Source organism: Dasypus novemcinctus, chromosome 18 (genome assembly GCF_030445035.2).
Source record: "Dasypus novemcinctus isolate mDasNov1 chromosome 18, mDasNov1.1.hap2, whole genome shotgun sequence".
In the NCBI taxonomy this organism is placed as follows: Eukaryota; Metazoa; Chordata; class Mammalia; order Cingulata; family Dasypodidae; genus Dasypus; species Dasypus novemcinctus.
The window spans coordinates 87,469,254-87,491,742 of NC_080690.1; the positions used below are offsets into that span (position 1 = coordinate 87,469,254).

Genomic DNA, 22,489 nt, shown 5'->3' on the forward strand with positions numbered 1-22,489 from the left:
CATTGGGCCAAGTCTACTTCCCCCAAAGCTGCTCTTAATATTCATTTCCGTGTCTTTGGAATGACACATGCTATCATTTCTCTTGGGTAAACAGCTGTGAATTGGATGGTTGTACCATTGTACACTCACAGCAACTGTGTATGATTGTTTCACTTGCTCCACCTTCCTGCCATCTCTTGGTATTCCTTTTAACTTTAGCCAGTTCATTGGTTATTTAGTGGTATCACATTTCCCTAATGACTAATGATGTTGATTCATGTTTTTATGGCCTAATTGCTATCTGTATATCTTTCAGGTGAAGCATCTGAATCTTTTGCCATTTCTAAATTGAGTTTTTTACTGAATTTTGAGAGTTCTTTATATATATTCTAGATACGTCTTTCAACAGATATATGATTTGCAAACATTTTCTCACAGTCTGTGGTTTATCTGTTCATTCTCTTCAGAGTGTTTATTGAAGAGCAGAAGTTTTAGTTTTGATGGTCTTTTTTTTTCATTGGTGGATTGTGGTTTTGGTGTCTTTTCTTACAAATCCTTGCCTAGCCCAAGGTCAAAAATACTTTTCTCCTTTTCTTTCTTCTATAGTTTTATACTTCACATTTAGGTCTATGATCTGTTTTTAGTTAATTTTTGTAAATGATATGAGGCATGGATTGAAGGAACTTGGGTTTTTTTTTTTTTGCCTATAGATATCCCATTGTTCTAGCACTGTTTGTTGAAAAGATAGTCTTTCCTTCACTGAATTGTCTTCGCACCTTGGTTGCAAATTCTTTGTGTGTGTGTGTGTGTAGGTCTATTTCTGGAATTGTTATTTTGTTCCATTGTTTCATTTGTCTCTTTACATCAGTATCACCTTGTCTTGAGTATTATACCTTTATTGTTCTTAAAACCAGATAGTGTTAGCCTTCCAGTTTTTTAAAATCCCTTATACTATTTTTTTTTTCAGGGGCATGCTGGTAAATGTTTAGCTTCAGGACCTTCAGGGAGAAAAACCCTGATTTGCGGTTTTGCCAGTTACTGTGGAATAAAAACATGCAGCATGGCTGATTTCAGGTTACTGTGATGTCACTTACTGTGGAGCTGGGAAAAGATATGCACAATCATCTCTCATAAACCACTGTGAACACACCACTGGTTTTTTCACTATTCTGTTAGTTTAAGCTTTTGTCCTTATTTATTCCATTACTACATTTATTTGGTTTATTTTGATGAGTATTTATTTCATTTATTTCTTGTCTTTTCAAAATAATGCAAACATTTAAGGCCATAATATTTCTTTTAGTTAGAGCTTTAACTGTGTCCTACAGAATGTTACTCACTTCTATATCCTTTAGTGATTAAAACATGACTGGCACATAAATATTTATTGACTAAATAAATGTATAAATATGAATGAATGAAAGTTATTCTATTTTCTATATATCTTTGAATTTCACTTTGATTTCAATTTTGATCTAATAATTATTTCAGCAAGTTTCTTAATTACCAAGTGCTGCATTCAGCTCACAATTGGTTGGCTCGAAAGGAAGACAATGCAGAAATAAAAGTAGAGACACAAGAGGGGAGACAAACCTGGGACCAGGGGACTCACAGCTTCTGGAACTGAGAGCCTCAACCCTAGTTTTCCCATCGCATTTATTGGGAAACTACCAAGCAGTTGTTTGCTATTAGAACTGCAACATCATTTACAATAACAGAACTAGTGCAATATCTAACAACTGCTACATTTAACAGGTGTAACATTTACAATAACAAACAGGTAAGCTGGTTTCCCACATTTCCCCCTTTTTGTTTTTGCAAAGTCTACACAAATGATGTTTCACTGATTAACAAAGCTTCCTGCATGATATTTTCACTTTTAGTTTTTTTTTTCTTTTTCCCCCAATATATTCAGTCCCAGGATTGTTCAAACTTAAAACGAGATTTATATCAAGACATATTTAGGGGGAAACGGACTTGGCCCAGTGGTTAGGGCATCCGTCTACCACATGGGAGGTCTGCAGTTCAAACCCCGGGCTTCCTTGACCCATGTGGAGCTGGCCCATGCGCAGTGCTGATGAGCGCAAGGAGTGCCACGCCACGCAGGGGTGTTCCCCGCGTAGGGGAGCCCCACGTGCAAGGAGTGCACCCCATAAGGAGAGCCGCCCAGCGTGAAAGAAAGTGCAGCCTGCCCAGGAATGGCGCTGCCCACACTTCCCGTATCGCTGACGACAACAGAAGTGGACAAAGAAACAAGACGCAGCAAATAGACACAGAACAGACAACGGGGGGGGGGGGGAGTTAAATAAATAAATAAATCTTTTTTTTAAAAAAAAAGACATTTAGGGAAGTGGACTTGGCCCAATGGATATGGTGTCCGTCTACCACATGGGAGGTTCGCAGTTCAAACCCTGGGCCTCCTTGACCTGTGTGGAACTGGCCCATGGACAGTGCTGATGCGCACAAGGAGTGCTGTGCCACGCAGGAGTGTCCCCATGTAGGGGAGCCCCATGCGCAAGGAGTGCACCCCATAAGGAGAGCCACCCAGCGTGAAAGAAAGTACAGCCTGCCCAGGAATGGTGCCACACACACAGAGAGCTGACACAATAAGATGATGCGACAAGGGAAACAGACTTTGGCCCAGTGGTTAGGGCGTCCATCTACCATATGGGAGGTCCACAGTTCAAGCCCCGGGCCTCCTTGACCCGTGTGGAGCTGGCCCAAGCGCAGTGCTGATGCGCACAAGGAGTGCTGTGCTACACAGGGGTGTCCCCCGTGTAGGGGAGCCCCACGCGCAAGGAGTGCACCCATAAGGAGAGCCGCCCAGCGCGAAGGAGGGAGCAGCCTGCCGAGGAATGGCGCCACCCACACTTTCCGTGCCGCTGACGACAACAGAAGCGGACAAAGAAACAAGACGCAGCAAAAAGACACAGAAAACAGACAACCGGGGGAGGGGAGGGGAATTAAATAAATAGAAAAAAAAAAAAAAAGATGATGTGACAAAAAGAAACACAGATTCCCGTGCTGCTGACAACAACAGACGTGGACAAAGAACATGCAGCAAATAGACACAGAGAACAGACAACTGGGGTGCGGGGGGGGGGGGGTGGCGGGGAGGAGAAATAAATATTTTTTTTAAAAAAGACATTTATATATCACTTTACAGTTCATCAAGTCACTTAAGTATACTATATGTTTCATTATTAAAGTTCTGATTAGTATTCAAGCATTTTATACATAATCCATAAGTACCATAGATTATACAACCACAAACAATAAGACTTCCAACTAGCAGACATTTAATGACTAAACTTTCATTTCTCATAGGCTTAAGATTTCCTGCCAGCAAGGCTATATAAGCCAGTACTCGATATTAATGCTGGCTACATCCAATTTACAGGCTAAATTAATACAAACTCTTACCAGCCAAACAGCACTTATTAATTTGATAGAGTAGCAGGGACCTTACAGCTTGTCCTAATTGTTTGCCTTTTCCAGGCCCTTAATATCCACAGGTTTCTTCTGATGTTTCTTAGTAAGGTCACTGCCACAGGTTTCTTCTATGCAGCCAGATACATTGCCATCAGTCCAGGGCAGAAAGCCTTGAGGAACTGCAAAAGTCCATTGTTGACCTTTTCACATAGTTTTTGCACTTTTTGTATTCATTCAGGTTTGTTTTACTTTTACAAAACACATTATCTCACTGACCGCTACCACAATACTTTTACAGCTGGTATATGCATACTAGCTCTATCCCACACATCTCCATATTAACCATTTTATTTTAGGACAAAAATACACCTTAAATTTCAGTTAGCATTCCCACAAACCATTTACCTTTTTCAATATTCACTTAACTTTTTACATCTTTCCTTTTATCCTATGAAGCAATTTAAGCAAGAATTCTATTCATTAAGAAACTTAAATAATGTAAGTGCTTATTTAATTTTTTGGCCAATTGAATAGAGCTCTTTTAGATCACATTATATCAAAATATAAAAACCATTACTACACACAATGAAAAATTACAACACTCACTGACATTGACTTTCCCATATACACTGGCACACACCCTAACATTGCACAAACACTCTTTTGGGCCTCTTGGGGTCCTGGGCTCCCACCCTCTTGGGGCACCTGCCCTTCTCTTTTTTCCCCACACACTAACATTGCACAACCATACAAACACAAAAGCAGTTTTAAATTTACTAATCTAGAATTTCTTCATTGCTTCACCATTTCTTTGCCAGTTCTCCTCCTCTCAATTTCTTACTCTCTTTCTGTCCCCAAGTCATGCTTGCTTTATGATGCCATGCTTGAACAAGTTCTGTAGTTAAGATACTTTGATGTCTTCTGAATGAGACCCAGCCAGGCAGTTTGCAGCGTCCATCTCTCCATCCGCATGACCAGAGGTTCTGGGTCCCACAGGAACTTTTGTTGTCTCTTGGCATTCATGGCATTTATGGTATGGTTTTATCTGATGAGCTGGTACCTACACAGGATGTTCTTTCATTTCTCAAAACAGCTTGGAAGTCCTTTCCATAGCGTCCCCGCACAGAAATGTTCCCGAGCTGTGGCATGCACGCCGGGCAGCCCCGCAGCCTCCCCACAGCTACGGGTCTGGAAAGATTGTACCCACAGTCCCGCAGCCACTGCCACCAGCTGGGAAAGTGTAGATTCTGCTCTCCATCTCCTGGGGAAATACAAGAAACCCTCAAGGACTTCTCGAAAGCTTTCCAAACCACTCAGGGCTTTGCACTTTTACACCAACTTTAGTTTCACTCAAGGCAATCCTCTTTCCGTCCCTGGTCCAGCACCAGTTATTGCAAGCCTTCTTTCTTTCATGCCCCTGTTCACTTCAAGCCCCACGTTGGGCACCACTTGCTGCATTCAGCTCACAATTGGTTGGCTCGAAAGGAAGGCAATGCAGAAATAAAAGTAGAAACACAAGAGGGGAGACAAACCTGGGGCCAGGGGACTCACAGCTTCTGGAACTGAGAGCCTCAACCCTAGTTTTCCCATTGCATTTATTGGGAAACTACCAAGCAGTTGTTTGCTATTAGAACTGCAATATCGGGAAATGAACTTTGGCCCAGTAGTTAGGGCGTCCGTCTACCATATGGGAGGTCTGTGGTTCAAACCCCGGGCCTCCTTGACCTGTGTGGAGCTGGCCATGCACAGCGCTGATGCGCACAAGGAGTGCCATGCCACGCAAGGGTGTCCCCCGCGTGGGGGAGCCCCACGCGCAAGGAGTGCGCCCGTGAGGAGAGCCGCCCAGCGTGAAAAGAAAGAGCAGCCTGCCCAGAAATGGCACCGCCCACACTTCCTGTGCCACTGACAACAACAGAAGTGGACAAAGAAACAAGATGCAGCAAATAGACACCAAGAACAGACAACCAGGGGAGGGGGAGAAATTAAATAAATAAATAAATCTTTAAAAAAAAAACAAAACTGCAATATCATTTACAATAATAGAGAACAACTGCAGCATCTAACAACTACATTTAACAGGTGTAACATTTACAATAACAAACAGGTAAGCCAGTTTCCCACAACAACCAAATAGTCCAAATTTGGGGGCATTTTTAAAAATTATGTGTTTCTCACTTTACTGGCTTGTGGTCAAAGAATGTGGCTTATTCAATCTCTTCTATTTAATAATTTACTAAATTTTTCTTAGGACTGTGGTAGGCCACATAATGGGTACACAGAGATGTCTATATCCTTATCCTTGGAAACCAAAAATATTATGTTACATGACAAAGGGGAATTAAGGATGAAGATAGAATTAGAGTTGCTAATCAGCTTACCTTAAAATAGGGAGATTATCCTGCATTATTCAAGTGGATCCAGTATAATCACAGAGGTCCTGAAAAGTGGCAGAGAGAGGAAGAAGAGTTAGTATCAGAATGATAAAATGTGAGAAGAGTTTGACCCACAGTTGCTGGCTTTGACAGTGGAGCAGGGCTACAGTGGAAGGAATGCAGGAAGCCTAAAAGGTGGAAAAGGCAGCTTTTATCCCCTAGTGCTTCCAGAAGGAGCATAGCCTTGCTGACACCTTGAATTTAGCACAGGGAGATCCATTTTGACTTCTGACCTCCAGAACTGCAAGGTAATAAATTTGCATGGTTTTCTATATACAAGATCATGTCACCTGTCAGTAGACATAATTTACTTCTTCCTTTCCTATCTAGATGCATTTTATTTCTTTTTCTTGGCCAGAACTTCCATTACAATATTCAAAGTGGTGACAGTGAACAAACATGTGTTGTTCCTGGCCTGAATAAGAAGCTTTCAATCTTTCACCGTTGTTAGCTGTGCATTTTTCATAGATGCCTCCTATTAGTTGAGGAAGTTCCCTTCTCATCTTAGTTTGTCGACTTTTTCATGAAGGAGTGTTGAAATTTGTCAAATGCTTTTTTTAAAAATATATTTATTTATTCCCTACCCCACCCCCCATTGTCTGCTCCCTGTGTCTATTCACTGTTCATTCTCCTGTGTCTGTTTGTCTTCTCTTTAGGCGGCACCAGGAACCGATCCTGGGACCTTCCAGAGTGGCAGAGAGGTGTTCAGTCTAGTGCCACCTCAGCCCCCTGGTCTGCTGCATCACTTATTGTCTTTTCTCTGTCTCTTTTTGCTGCATTATCTTGCTGTGTGAGCACTCTGCCTGGGCCAGGTCTCCACTCAGGCCAGCTCATCATGCAGGCCAGCTTTCCTTTACCAGGAAGCCCCAGAAATCAAACCCTAGACTTCCTATATGGTAGATGGGAGCCCAGTCATTTAAGCCACATCTGCTTCCCTCAGATGCTTTTTTTTTTTTTTTTTTTTTCATCTATTGAGATATTGAGATGACAGTGTGGGTTTTGTTCTTTATTCAGTTTATTCAGTTGATAAATTATTACATTAATTTATTTTTGGCTGTTAAACCAACCTTGCATTCCTGGTATAAATCCTACTTGGTTGTGGTGTATAACCATTTTTGTAAGTTGCTGGATTCAATTTGAACATTTTTTTTTACACTTTTTTAAAATTAAAGTTAATAGATCACAAAGAACAATTTGAAGATTTTTGAATCTATATTCATGAGATAGTGGTCTGCAATGTTCTTTTCTTGTTATTTCCTTGATTGTTTGTGCTGTTTTAAGCTCCAAGTTTGTGTTAATTTGTTATAACAGCAATAGGAAAACTAATATAGTAGCCACATACAAGACTGATTTTGGGAAATGTCCCAGTAACATGAGGAGATAAAATATACCTCTGAGTTTGATAAGAATTCTGTAAACAGCTACTGAATTGGCTTGTTAATTGTGTTATTCAAATCACATATGTTCTTGTTTCTTTTTTGGTCTGCCAGATGTCAGATTTTAAAGAAAATTTACCAGAATTTCTCCCTTTTATTTTAGTCAAGCTCTTCTTGTATTTCTAGTAACTTTTATTTGATGCTTTAGCCACCTGGGTATTTTTCACACTCTCCCCTTTTTTTTTTTTATTTTAAATTTTATTTTTCTTCCCCTCCCCCTCCCCCACCACACTGGTTTTTTTGGTTTTTGGTTTTTGCTGTCTGTGTCCATTTGCTGTGTGATCCTCTGTATCTGTTTCTCTTTTTCTCTTTGCTTCTTGTCTCTCTTCTAGGATTTCCTGGGATTTGATCCTGGGGACCTCTGATGTGGAGAGAGTTTCCCTGTCATTATACCACCTCAGTTCCTGGTCTCTGCTGTACTTCACCTTGACTCTCCCCTTAATCTCTCTTTTGTTGTGTCATCATCTTGCTGCATTACTCACTTGCACAGGAACTGGCTCACCATATGGACACTCAGCTTGCTGCACAGGCATGTGGTTCACCACACTGGCACTCACATGGGCACTCAGCTCATCATGCAGGCACTGGCTTGCCATGCAGGCACTGGCTCCCCATGCAGGCACTCATGTGGGCACTCAGCTCATTGCATAGGCATTCACATGGGCACTTCGCCCACCACATGGGCACTTGTGTGGGCACTTGGCTCACCATGCATGCCCTCAGCTAACCACTTTTTCTCCTCTTCTTTTTCAGCTGGAGGCCCTGGGGATTGAACCTGGGTACTCCCAAATGGTAGGTGGAGGCCTTATCACTTGAGCCATATCCCCTTCCCCACACTCTCGCTTTTGACATGGAGTTTTCCTTACACTTAAAGTGCCACTTTCACTTCCTTTTTTGTTAGACTTTCCTGGTGTGATGGTTAGACTAATGTGTCCACTCAGCCAGGTAATTGTGCCCAGTTGTTTGGTCAAGCAAGCACTGGGCTAACTATAATACAAGGACATTTATGGACTTTAGTCACCTCTGACATTACTGCAGTGGTAAATCATAGATAGGTGATTACAATTACATCCGTCAGGGAGATTGCCATCAGCAATGAGTGATGCTTTATCCAATCAGTTGAATGCCTTAAAAGGGGAAGTGATTCCAGCATTGAGTGAGAATTTCTCAGTTTGTCTTTGGACAGCCAGCATCTCCCAGAACTCATCAAGAGCCTTTTTTGGACTTTCATTGGAGCCCCTGGTTGCAGCCTGCCTGTGGAACCTGGACTTATGCATCCCCATGGTCACATGAGAAACTCTGATAAAATTGTATACTATTGGAAGATATTTCTTGTTGATTCTGTTTCCCTAGAGAACCCTAACTAATAAACCTTGGTACTGGGAGTGGTTCTTGGGGAACAGAATCTTAAACATTGGGTGTCTGAGGTGGTTCTGGGAGTTTTGCAATTGACTCTCTGCTCTAATTGGACTCAAGGGTACTGACAACTCCCTTTCCAATAACGAAGAGGCTGCTAACAGTCCATGGCATGCATTAGCAATTGAGATACACAAGATATCATCACTGGATACCCCTACTTCCATGCTTATAAGAAGCAAGGATCTGGGTGAGAGTGTTTTCAACACCTTAACAGTTTTGTGGAGTCAAATGGTATAATGATATGGACTGGCTCCTCCTAGGTACTCTGGATATTATTACAAAAGAAAGAGATGAGTTAAAGGCTTCAAATTAGAAACTTAAACACTGCATGAATGTTGGGAAAGTTTCCATGTGTGCTCTGAAAGAAAATCTTGTCTCCTATAGCCACAGGCTCAAAATACCTGAGAACCAAACTCAGAGTCTCATTGTATGAATAGCAGAGTTACAAAAGAAACTAAAATATCAACCCCACAGGGTTTCTGCAGTTAAAATGAAGGCATTGATTGGAAAAGAGTAGAATCCAGAGAACTGGAATGGAGACATATGGGATGATGATAATATTGGTGGAGACATTGGAACCCTGAATTCTGCTGAGACTTTACCAGATAAGCCTCCAATGTCCTGCCCTGTCCAGACCACACCTTGTCAACCTTGTAACATCCAGCCTCCAGCCTGTCCCATGGAGTCTGAAACAGTTTCCAGCCCTGAGGTGGGTACCAGCCAAACTGAAGCTTGCACCACCTAGCCTCTGACGTGCCATGCCCCAGGGAGTCTGGACCTTCTCCCAACCCTGAGGCACATACCAACCAAACTACTGCATGCTCTGTGGAGACTCCAGTCTGCCCTGAGGAAACTGTCTTCCAACCCCTGCCTGAAGAGATTAATCCTGTTTCACCAGAAGAAATTGCAAGGGAATGCCCTGAGGTCAGTAGCTTGCAAGGCATTTCTAATCCTTCTCCTTACCCACCCCCACCACCTCTCATCTTCCAGACCTATTACTAGACTAAAATCTCAACAAGCCCCCAAAGGTGAAATACAAAGTGTGACCAATGAGGAAGTAAGGTATACTCAGAAAGAACTGCAAGAGTTTTACAATTTATATAGACAGAAATCAGGGGAATATGTGTGGGAATGGATACTAATGGTATGGGATAATGGTGGAAGGAAAATAAAGTTGGATCAGGCTGAATTGTATTGATATGGGCCCAGTAAGCAGAAATTCTGGATTCAACGCTATAGCTCGAGGGGTTAAAAAAGGCTCTAACAGTTGTTTGGGTGGCTGATTGAAACATGGTCCAAAAGATGGCCTAGCATGTCTGGGATTGAGATGCCTGATTTGCCTTGGTATACAGTAGAAGAGGGAATTCAATTCATATTGGAATGCTAGAATGGATTTACCACTTGAGAGCTGCCCACCCACTCTGGGAATGTCCAGAGGACACACCTTTAACCAGGACTGTGAGGAATAAATTTGTAAGACTAACTCCATCTTCCCTGAAGAGCTCTGTGGCTGCTCTTCTCTGTAGTCCAGATACTACTGAAGGTGGGGCTATGATGGAATTAGAATCCTTAAACATTATGGAGATGATTGGATGTTGGTCTGGTAAAAGTCAAGTATTGGCAGTTAATTGCCAAAGTCATAGTGGGCATGGCTACTGCAATGAAAATCAGATTCAAAAAGCATTCAAAATAGTCTGAGTTGCTTAGAGTTATGGCATTGGCTAATACACCATGGGGTACCTAGAAGGGAAATAGATGGGCAGTCTACTAAATTTCTTCTGGATCTGTATAAAAGAATTCTAGGTCGAGTGAACAAAATCCTAACTCGAATTGCAGATGCAGAGAATCACAGCCCCTTAATCAATTCCCAGACTTGAGATAGTTTACAGAACCAGAGCCTTGAATAAGGTCAGGTCTCCTGGGGAAGGATCCTGTTAAACTGCCCAAAATTTATACTGTTAATCTTCCTCCCACCTTTTCCCAAGTTGATCTATGACGCAACTGTGCACTGGGGAAGAGGAAATGACCAGACGTTTCAGGGATTATTAGATACTGGCTCAGAAGTGACATTAATTCCAGGAGACCTAAAACTTCACTGTGGTCCACCAGTCAGATTAGGGGATTATGGAGGTCAGGTGATTAATGGAGTTTTAGCTCAGGTCCATCTCACAGTTGGTCCAGTGGGTCCCTGGGCCCATTCTGTGGTTATTCCCCAGTTCCACAATGCATAATTGGAATAGACATTCTCAGTAACTGGCAGAATCTCCACACTGGATCCCTGACTTGTGGAGTGAGGGCTATTATGGTTGGAAATGCCAAGTGGAAGCCACTAGAACTGCCCGTACCTAGCAAAATAGTAAACCAAAAGCAGTACTGGATTCCTGGAGGGATTGGAGAAATTAGTGCCGCCATCAAGGATTTGAAGGATGCAGGGGTTGTGATACCCACCACATCCCCATTCAACTCTCCTATTTGGCCTGTACAGAAAACAGATTTCACTGTCCTGCGTCAGGGGTATATCAACTCTCCAGCCCTATGTCATAATATTGTCTGTAGGGAACCTGATCATCTCTCCCTCCCACAAGACATCACACTAGTCCATTATATTGATGATATCATGTTGATAGGACCTAGTGAGCAAGAAGTAGCAAAGACTCTAGACTTATTAGTAAGGCATTTGCATGAGAGAGGATGGGAGATAAATCCAACTAAAATACAAGGTCCTTCCACCTCGGTGAAATTTATATGTGTTCAGTGGTATGGGGCATGTTGAGATATCCCTTCTAAAGTGAAGGATAAGCTGTTGTATCTGGCCCCTCCTATGACCAAAAGAGAGGCACAATGTTTAGTCAGTTTCTTTGGATTTTGGAGACAACATATTCCTCATTTGGGTGTGCCACTCCAGCCCATTTACTGGGTGACCAAAAAAGCTGCTAGTTTTGATTGGGGATTGGAACAAGAAGAGGCTTTGCAACAGATCCAGGCTGCTATGCAAGCTGCACTACCACTTGGGCCATATGATCCAGCAGATCCAATGGTCCTGGAAGTTTCCATGGCAAATAGAGGTGCTGTCTAGAGCCTTTGGCAGGCCCCTATAGGAGAATCACAATGCAGACCCTTAGGATTTTGGAGCAAAGCCCTGACATCCTTTGCAAATAACTACTCCTCTTTTGAGAAATAGCTTTTGGCCTGCTACTGGGCCTTAGTGGAGACTGAATGCTTAACCATGGGATGTCAAATTACCATGAGACCTGAGATGCCTATCTTGAACTGGGTATTGTCTGACCCACCAAACCATAAAGCTGGGTGTGTAGCACTGCATAATAAAGTGGAAGTGGTATATACAATATAGGGCTCAAGTGGGTCCTAAAGGGTCCTAAAGGCACAAGTAAGTTACACAAAGAAGTAGCCCAAATGCCCATGGTCACCACCCCTGCCATGTTACCTTCTCTTTCCCAGCCCACAGCTGTGGCCTCTTGGAGAGTCCCTTAAAATCAGTTGACTAGGAAGAGAAAACTCAGGCCTGAATTACAGATGGTTCTGCATGATATGCAGGTACCACCTGAAAGGGGACAGCTGCAGCACTGCAACCCCTTTCTGGGATATCCCTGAAAGACAGTGCTGAGGGCAAATCTTCCCAGTGGGCAGAACTTTGAGCAGTGCACCTGGTTGTTCATTTTGCTTGGAAGAAGAAATGGCCAGAGGTGCATTTGCACACTGATTCATGGGCTGTTGCCAGTGGTCTGGCTGGATGGTCAGGGAATTGGAAGGAACATGATTGGAAAATTGGTGACAAAGAGGTCTGGGGATAGACCTTTTTGCATGGGCAAAAAAACATGAAAATATTTGTGTCCCATGTGAATGCTCACCAGAGGGTAACTTCAGCAGAGGAAGGTTTTAATAATTAACTGGATAAGATGACCCACTCTGTGGCTAATGCTCAGCCTCTTTCCTTAGCCACTCCTGTCATTGCCCAATGGGCTCAGCAACACGGGCTTCCCCTATGAAGGCTGACTTGCCTGGTGGCAGTTGAGTACATTGAACCACTTCCACCATGGAGGGGGCAGTGATTTGTTTAACTGCAATAGACACATACTCTGGATATGGGTTTGCATTTCCTGCATGCAATGCTTCTTCCAAAGCTACCATCCATGGACTTACCAAATGTCTTATCTACCATTATGGCATTTCACACAGCATTGCTTCCAATCAAGGAACCAATTTCACAGCAAATGATGTGCGGGAATGGGCACGTGCCCATGGAATTCACTGGTCTTACCATGTTCCCCATCACCCTGAAGCAGGTGGATTGATAGAACAATGTAATGGCCTTTTGAAGATTCAATTACAGTGCCAACCAGGTGGCAATACCTTGCAGGACTGGGGCAATGTTCTCCAGGAGGCTGGGTATGCTCTAAATCAGCATCCACTCTATGGTGCTGTTTCTCCCATGACCAGGATCCATGGGTCCAGGAATCAAAGGGTGGAAATGGGAGTGGCACCACTCACTATTACTCCCTGTGATCCACTAGGACAATTTTTGCTTCCTGTTCCTGAAACCTCAAACTCTGTTGTCTACAGGTTTTAGTCCCAAAAGGAGGAGTGCTGTCACCAGGGAACACAACAATGATTCCATTGAACTGGAAGGTAAAACTGCCACCTGGGCACTTTGGGCTCCTCTTACCTCTGAGTCAACAAAAAAGGGAATTACTGCACTGGCTGGTGATTGGTCCTATCAAAGGGAAATAGGACTTCATCTACTTAATGGGGGTAAAAAAGAATTTGCCTGGAATACAGGAGATCCACTCGGGCATCTCCTAGTACTGCCATGTCCTATGATTAAAGTCAATGGGAAATTGCAACAACCCAATTCAAGCAGGACTAATGGCCCAGAATCTTCAGGAATGAAAATTTGGGTCACCCCACTGGGCAAAGAACCATGGCCAGCTGAAATGATTGCTGAGGGTAATGGAAACATGGGATGGGTAGTGGAAGAAGGTAGTGATAAATATGAACTTTGGCCACATGGCCAGTTACAGAAACAAGGACTGTAATCTGTAAGGGTCATGAATCTTTCTTCCTTGTATCATTATGATGATTGTATATGTACACAAAATGAATGTCTTTTTACCCAAACTTTTCCCTTTTCATATTACAAGTTGTATCAGTTTCATGTCATAATATTTGAGGATGTCAAGTTTAAGAGTGGATAATACCCAAGAACTTGCACCCTATTTTGTATGGAATTAATGTGTTTTTGGTTGTACGCAGGAGAGTTGAACACTGTTAGGAGGAAATATGTTTATATATATGCATGTCTGTTATTGTTTTTACTTAGAGATTAAGTATGGTTTAAACAGTTGTGTATGGTTGCCAAATTGACAAAGGGTGGACTGTGATGGTTAGGCTAATGTGTCAACTCGGCCAGGTAATTGTGCCCAGTTGTTTGGTCAAGCAAGCACTGGGCTAACTGTAATACAAGGGCATTTATGAACTTTAGTCACCATTGACTTTACTGCAGTAGTAAATCATGCATAGCTGATTACACTTACATTAATAAGGAGATTGCCATCAGCAATGAATGATGCTTTATTCAATCAGTTGAATGTCTTAAAAGGGGAAGTGATTCCAGCATTGAGTGAGAACTTCCCAGCTCATCTTTGGACAGCCAGCATCTCCCAGAACTTATCTAGAACCTTTATTGGACTTTCATTGGAGCTCCTGGTTGCAGCCTGCCTGTGAAACCTGGACTTGTGCATCCCCACGATCACGTGAGAGACTCTGATAAAATCACATACTATTGATATCTCTTGTTGATTCTTTTTCCCTAGAGAGCTCTGACTAATTCACCCAGTATCTATTTTTCTGTGCTTTTTCTCTCAACCTATAAAAAATATCTTTATTTTAGGTATCTTTCTTAAAATGACCATTTAGCTGGATTTTGTAGTTGGTTTATTTATAATTTTAACTCAGTGTGGCAGCATCTGGTTCAGGACATTAGTCAGTTCACATTAATATGAACATTGATAAATGTAAAATAAAATAGTGTTTCCTCTTCCACTCTGTTCTTATTTCCTCTCTTTCTTTTTCTTTATTTTCACTGGCACTGTCAAAGTACTGGTCATTCTCTGTTCTTCCCCATCATTAACCATAGTTATACTCTGCCATCCCATTTGCAAATGGTTATTTCCTCATTCCCAACATGTACAATAAAAGTCACATTTCTCTATTATTTTAAATGGATAGTTACACCCTCCCAACACCCCAGCTGCTCTCCTTTCCTACTCCTGCTCACAGCAAAATGAAATCTCTAGACATCTTTACTTTCCCATGCTTCCATTCCCAAATATTAAATTGACAAGGAGTTTAAAAGTTTTTAATTCTTAACTGATAGATTTTCCCTTATTTTACCTTTTTCAGTTTCAGTAATCATTGTGTAAAACGCATATTATAAACTTTCCATCACAATACCATCACCCATTAGATTTTTAGCACTTTTTTTGGCAATATAACAGAAGGAAGTGTATATATCTTCAGGGAGTAGCTTGATAAATTTTCACAAACTGAGCATGCCTGTATAATCAATCTGCAATTAAAAAATAATAACATGGCCAGAAATGGGATATGCCCCTTGCAGTCATTACCCTCCCAAGGTAACCATTCTTCCTACTCCCAGGTCTTAGTGGTGTCTGTTCCTTGCCTTCAAATGAATGCACTCATACAGTATGAACTCTCACTGTGTGGGGTTTTATGCTAAATCTGTGAGAATTACCCATGCTGCATATCTCACTAGATCACTCATGCTTATTGCTGTGTAGTAATCCATCATATGGGTATGCCACAGTGGGTTTATCCTGACTCCTGTTGAGCATTAGTCATCTACAGCTACCATAATCATGTGCTTGATTATTTCCTGCCATCTTAAGATCTCAGTGATAAGATAGTTTTCTCACGTTTCATTCAGATTATACACCTTAAGAATCAGTGTCCATGCCTATTTGCCTTTCTTGTGCCTCTTCAAGCTTATGATGGTTTGGATGGAAGTGAGGTTGTGGGTCCTTTCTTATTTTTGGAATGTTTTATTTTGATATAATTTCTAATTTACAGAAAAGTTGTAGGAATAGTTCAAGGAAATCCTGCTACCTTTCACTCAGACTCACCAATTATTTCTATACTAGCTCGCTGTCTTCCAGCTTCCACGGTTGTCGAGCAGCACACTCCTCCCTTATCTGTCCTGTGTTCTTCCTTCCTGGGGGATTTTAAAGGTTTCTCTCTTGATCTTTGGAAGCCCACATGTTGCCAGCCAGATGTAGGTGTGTGTCTGCTTTCATTTCTCCTTGTTGGGAACCTCAGAGAGCCCTGATGGCCAGGGCAAGTTTCTTTCCCTCAGAAGGGTCTCCTTGTCCCTCATCAGTGCTTCTCCCTGCACTCCTTCCTCTACCTGGTGCTCCTAGTCATCACCTGAGGGTTTTTCTGCATCTGCCCGTCTTGTCTTTTCCACTAAGACCCCATCTCTGGTATTGCTCTGTGTTATGAGTTGTTTCTTCTGTGGGTCAAGTATGGACCCTCCTCTATCCCAGTTTGTCTACTAAGGTTATCTTGAAAATCATCTCTCTGCTCTGCCTTCCCAGGAGTGTTCTTTAGTACTTTCTTCTCCTTTATGTTGTCTTCTACCTCCTCCATTGATTCTGGTTCAGTGGGAGGAGTGCCCTCTCAGGCTTCCCTTGGATCTCTCCTTTGCCAGCTCACCGTTCCTCACACTCTAACACCCAAGACAAGGCAGGTGGCTGCCTCCTGCCTGCCTTGGTGACAGAACCCTCTGTTGGCTTTCGAGGGCCTGTGGCAGTTTGAAATTATTTATGAACCCCCAAAAGAGAAAGATTATGTTTGTGAACGAATCCATTCCTGTGGGTGTGAGACCCTTTCAACTGGACTACATTAGTGAGGAGTGACTCAGGTTGAGTCTCTGCCCTCTTGATGGGTATGATAAAAGCTGAAACACAGGAAAAGGGAGTTGCCATGTTTGATCCTGCCTTGTGGGAGAGATGACTCCAGTTTTGCCCACAGCTGAGCTGCAAGGAGAGAAGCCCCTGAGAGAGTCAAAATGCTGAGGCTCAGGGAGACATGAGCTATGCCTGATAGCCCACAGCTCAACTCAGGAAGAAAGCAGATCAGCGAGATTGATAGAGGAGGTTTGGGAGGAGACAAGCCCTATGCCTGGTTGCTCACAGCTGAGCTCCAGGAGCTGGGCTCCGAGAGACTGAGCCTGCAAAGGAAGGCAGAGAACTCGGCAGAGATGTCGGCCATCTTGCTTCACTATGTGCAGCTGACTTTGGTGAGAAAGCATCTCTACAATGCCTCAACTTGGACTTCTCATGGTCTTGGAACTGTAAGCTTTTACTCCAGATAAATCCCCTTTTTAAACACCAACCCATTTTTGGTACTTTGCATCAGGAGCTCTCTGGAAAACAAAAACGGGGCCTATGTCAGGTAGCCTGCCATAGCTGAGCTAGTTGTGGGAAGGATGAATGGGAGTTTGCTGCCAGAACAGGAGGGATGGGCATTCTTAGAGGAAGCAGCATATGAAAAGATTTGCTACTAAAAGGATTGTGGGCATGGCTGAAAGGTGCAATACTTGTGTGGATCAATGGGAGAACTAGTGGAGGACAGGGAGGCCGGCATGTTAGTGCACTCATCCTTAGGGAGCCATTCAAGCTGCCCTGGTTCCTCTTCTCCTAGATGTGCCCATGGCTCATTCCTGCCTCTCCTGGCTTTTACTCTCATGTCATTTTCGCAGGGCACCCCTGGCATACCCAGTCCCTCCTTTCTGCCTGATTGTCTCCATGGCATTCGTAAGTATCTTATATATTCTACTTTTACTGACTCATCCTGATATTATCTACCCACCCCACCCACCCACACACTGGAAGAGTTTCATGAGGGCAGGGATGTTGATGTTGTCTACAGATATATCTCCAGGTCCTAGGAGAGCACCTTGTGTATTGTAGGTACTCCATAAATACTAATGTTAATGTGAATTAATGGACTGAGTGTAGATTGGTATGGAAGATATGAGGCAGGAGATCCAGGTTAGGAATGGTGAGGGGTACAACCACTTTGAAGGGCAATCGAGAAAGTGTTTTGAAATACTAATTCTATAACTTCAATTCTAGAAATGTTCTCTGAAGACTCAAACTTGTGCAAAATGACATATTTTAAGCTCATTTGTTGTGCCATTTGTAAATAGCAAAAATTGGAAACAATCTAAATGCCTATCATTAGGGGATTGGATAAGTAGTTTTTAAAATTCAAATATGAAATACTATAAAGGTGTTAAGAATAAGGAAGAACTTTGTGTGCTGATCTGAAAAAGATCTCTAGGCTATTATCAAGTAAATGAAAGCAAAGTAAAATTCAGTGTGTGGTAGTTTCAAAGGGTAAAAATATATATATTTACTTGTGAATGCATAAAATATCTCCAGAAATGCACAATTGTTTTGAAAGGTGTGTTTTTCTGGAGAATTGAAGAGTGTTAGGGCCTCGATCTGGATTAGGCTTGGCTTAAGGGAATTTTTTGGCTGGTTTGATTTTCAATCCAGACCACTAAAACTTTCTCCATAAAAGCAATAAGGCTGTTTCACTTTATCATTTGTATTTTCACTGGAGTAGCACTTTTAATTTCCTTCAAGAACGCTTCCTCTGCACTCATAACTTGGCTAACTGGGACAAGAGACCTAGCTGTCAGCCTGCCTTGGCTTTTGACATGCCTTCCTCACTAAGCTTCACCATGTCTAGCTTTCAGTGTAAAGTGAGAGAGATGTGCTACTCTTCTTTCACTTGAACACTTAAGAGGCCAGTGTAGGCTTATTAATTGGCCTAATTTCAATATTGTGACACAAGGACTAGGGAGGCCAGAGAAGAGGGAGAGAGACAGGGGAATGACCAGACAGTAAAGTAGTCAGAACACACACAATCTTTATTAAGTTCACCATCTTATATGGGCACATATAAGCCCATATAAGATAGCTCCCCCAAACAGTTACAATAGTAACATCAAAGATCACTGATCACAGATCACCATAACAGACATGATAATAATGAAAAAGTTTAAAATAGTGTGGGAATTCCCAAAGTGTGACAAAGAGACATGAAGGGAGCACATAGTGTTGGAAAAATGGCACCAATAGATTTGCTCAATGCAGGGTTGCCACAAACCTTTAATTTGTAAAAAGTGTACTGTCTGCAAAGGGCAAGAAAACGAGATAAGCCTATAAAATAATAACACCCATGAGAATGCCGATTAAAACTTGAGCATTTTTTGTGGGGTACATAGTTCAATCCCCAAGGGCATCACCTGCCTTTATTGTCTCTTTTTGTTTCTTTCCACTAAAATGTGAGCTTTGTATGAGAGTGAATTTTTAAGCACACAGAAATATGCTGAGAGGGTGATCTAAAGGGGGTTTAAAAAGAAAGATGCAGATGGGAACAGGGTGAGGTCTAGAGATTGGATAGAAGATGTGAAGGTGTACATGGGGTGTCCAACTGTGCACCTGACTGACCCACATACGTGTGACATCAAGCATTTATTTTCATGTTGGAGCACATTACAGTCTCCATCTGAGGTGACAGAGGTAGAGTTGGAATTCTCGACATTTTTTTGGCTTTTGAGTCAGGGTATGCTATAGCTATGTAACAAATAGACCCAAAGTGAAAAGGCTCCAGCAATTTTAAAAAGTTGATTTCTCTGCTTAGGGTAGGGGGTACAGGGGAATAGGCAGCTGTCCTCAAGGTCATCCCTCAGGACTCCTAACACTTTTTGTGCCATGGGTCCCTTTTAGAATCTGGTGGAGGCTGGGCACCCCTTCTGAGAATCTTGTCTGTAGATGCACAACATAAAATGAAGTCAATTATATTTAAATACTTAAAAAAATATATATATATATAGTAATAAGTAATCCCTTAGGAATACACTAAGTAACGTGATTTAGTGGTGACTAACAACTACCGTAACTTTGGAGTAGTAAGTGAAATGATATTTCAAGCCATTTCCAACACTGTCCTGTCCTATGAAAGGGTGTGATTTCCGTTGGTAACAAGACCACAGTGGATGAAATGGAGGATGGAGATTGGCTGTGTTCCCCCAGAAAAGCATCCCTTCTTTTGGGAAGCTCACTCCTCTCCAGCACCCTTCCCCAGGGCAGCACAGTGGCCCAGACTAAGCCAGCCAGAGCCCCCGCCTCCTCAGCCTCTCCCTTGGCCCAGGGCTGGGCTTGGGCCCCATCGTAGCCAGTCAGAGTCCCCAGGCCCTCTCAGTCACAGGGCAGATGCTCAGGTTGGATGTAGGAGGTCCTGAGTTCCTCCAACCAGATACTTCTCAAAACATGACGTTGAGCTTAAAATAACAGATTCTGAATGAAAGATCATGTTTAAAGGGAAATAACCCTTTTCTTAGGCATGCCTACAGCCTGACCTTCCACCAGTCCACAGAGAGCCTTAAAACCTGATAGAGCAACAAAGTTCAAGTTAATAAGTAGGGGAGACTCTCAGTCTGGATATTTAAAAACATCATCCTAAAAGGCTATTTGTTTAAAGAAGTAATAATATATCTGAACTTTTTAATAAATGTATATTAAAACCACAGGCATGCAGACAAACTTATCAAAGATTGTCCTGTTTTATTTTAAAGGTCATACTATAGACCAGTGTGTCTGAAACTTTTTAGTCTAGACTCCTTTACACTCTTAAAAATTAATGACCTCAAAGAGTTTTTGTTTCTCTGTCAACTGTTTATCAGTATTTTCCTTATTAGAAAGTAAAATTGATAAAATTTAAAAATATTTATAAAAAATTAAGCCCACTATAAATAAACTGTTTTATAAAAAAATGACTGTATTCCCCAAAACAAAAATTAGTGACAAGAATGGCACTGTTTTACATTTTTGCAAACTCTTTCATGTCTGGTTTAACAGAAGGCACCTGGGTTCTCACAGCTGTTTGTGCCTTCAGTCTGTTGCATTATTATTCATCCTGTCACCTTTGGAACACTCAGGAAACTGGTGAGAGAACAAGAATGAAAAAACAAACAGCATCTATCTGGACCATACTTTGAGAACTACTGCAGTAGACAATTCTCCACAATACAATCAAGGGAGAAAAAAATCCTGACAAGAAGAAATTAAAAATAACCGGGAAACATGCATCCTGGATTTAGCAGGATTAGAAGGCAGGGAGGTGGGCAAGTTGAGCCCAGGGACTGCTCCCAAACCTAGCACACAGGGAGCTTCTCTGACAGGGAAGGTAATAAATAGGTCCTTCTGGGGACCTAGGACTTTCAATGCAGCGCCCCCCACTACCCCAGGAGGTAGGAGTCGGGCTCTGCTGCTAAGGGATAGGCAGTAAATCCTTCTGGGACTTTCTCTGTCCATGGCAAGGGTATTTGATAGGGAATATTGTTGGGCTCCCAAAAGAGGCCAGATTTGGTCTCTGACATCTGCTCTACCTCCCCCTGATGCCTGGTGCTGAGCAGGAGAGGGAGAGGCAGAGAAGGGAAGACACGGACTGGACATCCAGACATCACTTGTTCATTGATTGTAATTCCTACAGTCACTGTATTATAGATATTTTCCCCAGGAAAATAATATGTTGCTTCTTTATGTAGTAGGTTTATATTTACCTGTGGAAATTACCTACTGGAAATAAGTTCTTAATATGTTATCATTAGTAAGGGCATGGAAAAAAGAAGAGAAAAGGGGGTCTATAGAAGCAAAGAAATGAATAAAGATAATTTGTTTTTAAGAACTTTATGTCTGGAGTTGTCCTGGGTGGTACTGCAGGGACAGATGCTGGACATTGTATGTCCTACCATGGCCCACTGGGTGGACTGGGGGAGAGTGTAAACTACAATATAAACCATTATCCATGTGGTGCAGGAGTGCTCCAAAATGTATTCACCAAATGCAATGAATGTGCCACGATAATGAAAGCGGTTGTTGATGTGGGAGGAGTGGGGTGTATATGGGGACCTCTTATATTTTTTGAATGTAACATTTAAAAAAAAAAAGAACTTTATGTCTGGCTTTCAGTTTTGGATATGACTCATTAGCTGGCTTCAAATTTCCATTTTAGATTTATACATAATCTGGAAAAATATATCTAAAAGAAGTACTTTCAGGCAATGAGCAGCAACCAATGGAAGGCTACGATCCCTGTCCTGAGGAAGGCACTACGGGGAGCGCTGCATCCGTCCTGGATTTCTCCCTCGAATCATGGCATGGGGAATCAGAGCTCAAGCAGAAAGCGCTCTGTCTTGCTGTCAGAGCAGACTGGCATGCAGACTTCCAAAACAAAAGCACCGTGGGACGCCGCTGTTCCGCGGCCCCGCCGGTGACAGACAGGCCCCGATTCGGGTCCGTCCCTCCGCACCCCGGCCTGGGACGGCTCAGAGGCGATGTTTTTTCCCCAGAAAAATTTTCAGTGGACTTTTAAGACTCAGAAAAGACATTGCAATGTGAGCACCCCGTGGCTCCGCGCGCCCCCTTCCGGCCCCGAAGTCAGTTCCGTTAGCAAACCTTTCAGATGTCCCTGCGCTTTTTAAGGTCCTGCGGCAGTATGTGGGGCAAAACGGGCAAAGCCCCAGGCTCCGTCCCGCATTTCTGCCGCCCCCGGCCAGGGCCCAGCTGGGCCGCCGCGGCAGGCGTCGGAAAGCCAAGAAGCGCCGCGCCCCGGGCGCGCAGGCGCATCGGGTTCCGCAGGTCTCCGGCCTAAGACTGGAGAACGGGCCCCGCCCGGGCC

General features: G+C 42.7%; 1 long non-coding RNA gene across 1 annotated transcript; it reads right to left on the reverse strand.

Annotated features, from left to right (window-relative positions):
• Nucleotides 1–1,190: 1,190 nt before the first annotated feature.
• On the reverse strand, nt 1,191–22,466 carry LOC101411849 (uncharacterized). Its single transcript, XR_189243.4, has 3 exons — nt 22,267–22,466; nt 5,790–5,848; nt 1,191–4,672 (listed from the first exon to the last, which is right to left on the reverse strand). It is a non-coding gene; the product is annotated as an uncharacterized lncRNA (long non-coding RNA).
• Nucleotides 22,467–22,489: the final 23 nt, after the last annotated feature.